The sequence below is a fragment of the Physeter macrocephalus genome, chromosome 12 (genome assembly GCF_002837175.3).
Source record: "Physeter macrocephalus isolate SW-GA chromosome 12, ASM283717v5, whole genome shotgun sequence".
Taxonomy (NCBI): Eukaryota; Metazoa; Chordata; class Mammalia; order Artiodactyla; family Physeteridae; genus Physeter; species Physeter macrocephalus.
In genome coordinates this window covers 5,425,717-5,431,716 of record NC_041225.1, presented here as the reverse complement: position 1 = coordinate 5,431,716, position 6,000 = coordinate 5,425,717, and the positions used below count along the sequence as shown (strand labels likewise).

General features: G+C 36.9%; 1 protein-coding gene across 1 annotated transcript in view; it reads right to left on the bottom strand.

The window, feature by feature from the left end:
* Positions 1-6,000, bottom strand: part of CTNNA2 (catenin alpha 2) — a 1,212,193-nt gene that overhangs the window by 233,043 nt on the left and 973,150 nt on the right. The gene's annotated exons all lie outside the window — the stretch shown is intronic.

The window sequence follows — 6,000 nt, the reverse complement described above, 5'->3', positions numbered from 1 at the left end:
CCGTGTCCCCTGCATCGGCAGGCGGACTCTCAACCACTGCGCCACCAGGGAAGCCCTAAAATTTTTAAAAATTTAGTTCTACTGGTGGTATTTCCTATAGTGGCTGATAATATAGTTCACAAAGTGTCATTGTTGACCTGTTAAATTCTCTTAATCAACAAACTCTGGTGCAAATTTACCTAGTCTTTATTAAATGTTACAAACACTGTGGGGAAAAAACCTTAAAATTTCACTTGTTAAGGCAATTATGAAACTTCAAATTATTTTTTCCTATTCATGTTTTGCAAATATTTCATTTTCACTTAAACTATCTTGGTTGAAGATTTTCGAAAAACTATAACATTATACAATAGGCTTGATACCTTCCATTCACTTCATCGCATTAACCTCTGAATAGCAAATACCAAACTGGTAGAAAATGTCACACAAATATAAGAAAAAAACCCATAAAAATAGGTGGAACACTGAACATAAAATAATGAAACTCTATAGTGAAAGGACTAAAACTGCCATCATTAATTTATAGATTGATAATTCCATGTATTCATGCACTCTTCATTCAAAAGTATCTGATATATAATGGCTATATGATTTACATTAATGGCAATTTAGAGATCCATTAGAAGTTCCCAAACGGGGATAAAATGTGTTCTGGAAGGATTGTGAGGTTGTGTTTGGTGGGAGCAGACCCTTGAAGTGAAGCAATTGTAGGAAGTGGGCAAGGCACAGAGATTTCAATTTAGTCAGAACTGGTTGTATTGATTATATATTTATTTGAGGTACGGTATTCTATTGAATAAAGAAATCTCTGACTAAAAATATTAACAACAACCAAAAACACCCCACAGATTTATCTAAGCCAGCTCTCTCAGGGATTTCCACTTCCAGCCATGAAGGAGAAGCCAGTAAGAGACCCACTTTCCTGCTGAGAACAACTAGAAATGCAGAATAAAAATAATTTCCTTGAAAGTATGGGACAATAGCCAAAGGAGTTAAAACTTAGACTAGATCAAAAAGAGATGCTTGTTGAGGGGGACCCAATTTTCTGCATTTCACTTTTCCTCCCAGGGATTTGCTAATTCTTAGTATGGAAAGAGAAACTGAGATGCCAGGTAGAAGGTAGCTGCTGAGAGGAAGATAATTCTTTAGAGTTTTCAGCAATCTCATAGGGCCAGGGAGGCAAAAACTGGAGTCCAGGACAGCCAAGGGAGCAAAGGCTAGGAGCTAAAGTCCCATAGAGAAGAGAGATTCAAAGACTGGCCCTTTACTGAAAGTTTTCTTCCACAGTTTTTGTCTATTGTTACAATAGCAACAGTCAAGGAGCACATTGAAGGCATACAAAAAGCAAATGATGACGATGGGAAAACAAAAATTGGAGTAAACGCTTCACAGATGAGGCGGGATACTAAATAATACATCTGATTCTCTGTTGGCATCTGGGAAGACAATTCCATAGGACTAGGGAAAATGAAAGGTAGACTAGACCTCAGAAAGACTATAGACTATCCTCAATTCACTTCACTTGAATGAATTGAGATGGTTTGCCTCTCTGCTGCCCTTCAGATGACAGGAAGAATTCTCCCTGGATAGAGAAAACATTATCTAGACTGCTATGGTCTGAATGTTTTTGTCCCCCCAGTATTCATACATTGAAATCCTAATGCCCAGTGTGATGGTATTCGGAGGTGAGGTCTTGGGAGCTTCGTAGGTCATGAAAGTGGAATCTTTATGAATGAGATTACTGTTCTTATTTTTTAACTTTTTATTTTATATTGGAGTATAGCCGATTAACAATGTTGTGATAGTTTCAAGCACACAGCAAAGCGACCCTGACATACATACGTACGTATCCACTCTCCCCCAAACTCCCCTCCCACCCAGGCTGCTACATAACATTGAGCAGAGTTCCCTGTGTTATACAGCAGGTTCTTGTTGGTTATCCATTTTAAATACAGCAGTGTGTACATGTCAATCCCAAACTCCCTAACTATCCCTTCCCCCTACCCTTCCCCACTGGTAATCATAAGTTCATTCTCTAAGTCTGTGAGTCTGTTTCTGTTTTGTAAATAAGTTCATGTGTATGATTTCTTTTTACATTCTGCATGTAAGCGATATCATACAATATTTCTCTTTTTCTGTCTGACTTACTTCACTCTGTATGACAATCTTCAGGTTCATCCATGTTGCTGCAAATGGCATTATTTCACTCTTTTTAAAGGCTGAGTAATATTCCATTATATATATATGTACCACATGTTCTTTATCCATTCATCTGTCAATGGACATTTAGGTGGCTTCCATGTCTTGGCTACTGTAAACAGTGTTGCAATGAACACTGGGGTACATGTATCCTTTCAGACCATGTTTTTCTCCAGATAGTGTATAAAAGGGACCCCACAGAGATCCCTTTCCCCTTCCACCATGTGAGAACACAGTAAGAAGTTGCCAGCTATGAACCAGGAAGAGGGCCTTCACCAAAATACATGTATTCTGGGGCCTTGATCTTGGACTTCCCGGCCTCCAGAACTGTGAGAAATATATTTCTGGTTTTACAGGCCATCGAGTTTGTGGTAATTTGTTACAGCAGCCTGAATACATGAAGACACAGACCCTCTATATTTTTTCATAAGCATGTTTGTCATTCAATCAAAAATTACCCAGTGTACTAAAAATAAATAATAATAATAATCAAGATAAAATCAAATAATAAAAGCAGTCACCATAATAAAGTCTCCGTTTTGAAAGCCTCATAAGGCTCCATATGGCTCCATAAACAAGTACAAATTCAATTAAATGAAACATGGCACATTCCAGTCATCAGGCAAACATCAGAGGTGAATTATAATTGAGTCTTAACTCTATTTTGAATATTTGACTGCTGACAGTGTTTAAGTCTCACTCTTCTCCCTTTCCCTCTTGCTCCACAACTGGGCAAACTGATAGGAAAACCAACCTTATTTTTGATGCCAGTAGGGAAATTTGAAGAAACATTCAAGATCCAGCCCCTCCGTGGAAATCTTGACTCCAGCCCCACAGCCTGATAAAGACCAAAAGCACTTGTTCTTCTCTTTGCTGAAGCCACTGTGGACTGGCTTGGGCACCTGCTCTGCTCTCCCTAGAAAGTCCCATTATGTGAGTAATAGAGCTGTTCATACCCTCTTGGTGGCTACTGTTGCATCATCAGTCTTGAAATCCAAGCTGATTTCGGGGGGCAGGGAAAGTTGCCTCTGTGGGGCAACCACAAAACGGAAACAAAATTGATCCAAATATTGGAGTTCTTTGACTTGGATTTTTAAAATAACTCTGATTAATGTATTTTTTAAAGGAGATGACCTGATAATGAATTATACCAGAGAACTGGAATCATTAAAAAAAAAAAATGAATCAACTAGAAATTCTTAAATAAAAATTGAACTCAGTAGAACAGTTTTAAGCATATTGGACATAGATGAGTGAGCTTATAATTAGGTCAGTAGAAAATAACCAGACGTAAGTATAGCTTAGGAAGAAACTTATAGCCTTAAATGCACATATTATTAAAATAAGAAGGGCTAAAAATCAATGGTATGATTATCCATTTCAAAAAGTTAGAAAAAGAACAGTAAGTTATACCAGAAGAAAGCAGAAAAAAGAAATACAAAGACTGGAGCATAAATAAAATTTAAAGAAAAACAAAATCTGCAAAGCTGAAAGCTGTGTTTTAGAAAAGATTATTCAATTGATCAAACTCTTACAAAACTAATCAATTAAAAAAAAGAGAATACACCAATTAGCCATATGAGGAATGAAAGAAAGAAAGAGTAGTGCAAATTCTCACACTTTAAAAAAATTAGAAGACATGGGCAATTTTATGCTGAAAACTTACAAAATTAAATTAAAATAAATTCCTAGAATACAACTTACCAAAGCTGACCCAAAAGGAAATAGAAAATTTAAATAGTCTTAGGTTTAAAAAAATGAATCTGTACTTTAAAAAATCTCCCTCAAATAAATATCCAGGCTCAGATTGCTATATCAGTGGATTCCTGAAAATATTTAAAAAATATATAATGCCAGTCTTACACATTCATTCACTTCCAGAAAACAGAAAGATGGAATAATTTATTATGTATTTTTTGAGGGAAAGCATAATTTTGATACCTCTGAAGGAGAATAAAGGAGACAAAAATCATACAACTGTCTCAAAATGTGCAGAAATTTTGTTTTATATAATTTTATATGTATTCATGATTTTTAAAAATCTTAGTGAAGGAATAACAGAAGACAACTAAATTAATCTACTGAAAGTATCTGTAAGAAATCTAGAACAATCAATATAATTAGTGGTAAAATATTTAAATGTTATCACTGTGATCTAAAAGTAACAGAAATATCTATTACCACAATATCGATCTGAACCTCTGGCTAGTGCAATAATGCAAGGAATAAACAAGACATAAGGATTGGAAAAAAAAATACAACTGTCATTATTTTCAGACAACATGATTGTGTGTACAGAAAATCCTAAAGGCTACAGTCAAAATTTGGCATTAGTAAGTGAATTTATCAAGTTAATGGATATGAAAATCAATATATCAACCAAATTTTTCATATTATAGATAAACTAAGGCCCAGAAAAGTGCCCAATCCAGACAGACACTTTCAAAATGGAAAAATGGTGACTCTCAGTCCAGCACTCAAGTTTTCTTACATGTATGCATCAGCAATGAAGCACTTGTTTGAAGTACATAAGCTACAGAAATGTTTTCAATTCCTGTTCACTTCTAATCAAACAGAGGCCAGTGCATACCCTAGCCATGGCACTCCTGAGCATCAAGAAATTCTAAAATGCTGCTGCAGTGACCACACAGGGGGAAGGAAAGGAACAACTAAGGGAAGCAAATCAGCAACGGTCTGAAATGTGGAGTCTGAATGACATGAAGCTGCTGCTTCTGGCACAAGTTGTGGATCAAGGATCACCCAGAGTGGCTGGATACCCCTTCAGTGAAACCTACAGATGGGATGAGGGGAAATGGTGGGTGTGTCCAGGGTCTATCACAGGAGAAGGGAGAAAGAGTAGATGAGTGGGCTACTTGGTCCTGGCCTCACATTTACACAGGGAATCAAGTTTGAACTTCAAACATCATCTACAAATGAGGTTACACAAAGAATTACAGAAAGACACTGACAGGACTGAAAGTAGGAGATGTTTATCATATAACTTTGAAGTCATGTCCTTTTCTTCATCCTTAATGCCTATGACACTACGAATTAACATTCTCTATAAATTCTGCAGTTATCATGTAAATACTGTGATTATATATATGGGATGATGTATCTGTAGGTTAATATTATTATTTATTACATACAAATATTTTAAACTTTTGTAGCACTCATTCAGCATTCTTTCTTTCCTCCTCTTCCTCTCTGTATCCTTCTACCCCTTTTTCTCCTTCTTTACCTGCTCTTTCTCAAAATAACAGAAGGGGCCAGAACTTCCAAGGTAACCTTGGAAAGACTCTGGATTCTTCAATGGCCAATTTGGAGCTTGGAATTTGTGTGCGGAATGTGAAGACTAATGGGGTGCTTGCCCCATCCGTGGGGACAGAGCCAGAAAGACTATCTTGATATTATAAGTATAACCCTATCTTTAGCTCTAGTCTGGTGTCACCTCAAGACACTGGAGCTATGGTAGGAAGTTCAAGGGTTTTATTTTAGTAGTTTCAGTTTTGCATGTTCAGCTTGCCAACTGCTGTCATGGGTGATGCTCAGCCTGTGTCCTAGAGGACCAGGGGCCTCCTCTAGGCTTGATGTAGGACTTCCTGCAGGCTGAGTGTTCAGCCCCAGAAGCGACAGCAGTACTGGATTAACCAAAGAGTGAACCAAGCACATGCTTAGGGCACGATTAAATTGGAGCACAGCCCCATCACTCACTGCAAGAAAAATGGAGAGCATTTCATATTTGATGAACTTATTCAGAGTTTAATTTTGCCATCCAAAGAAAACAAAAAGTAACTTATT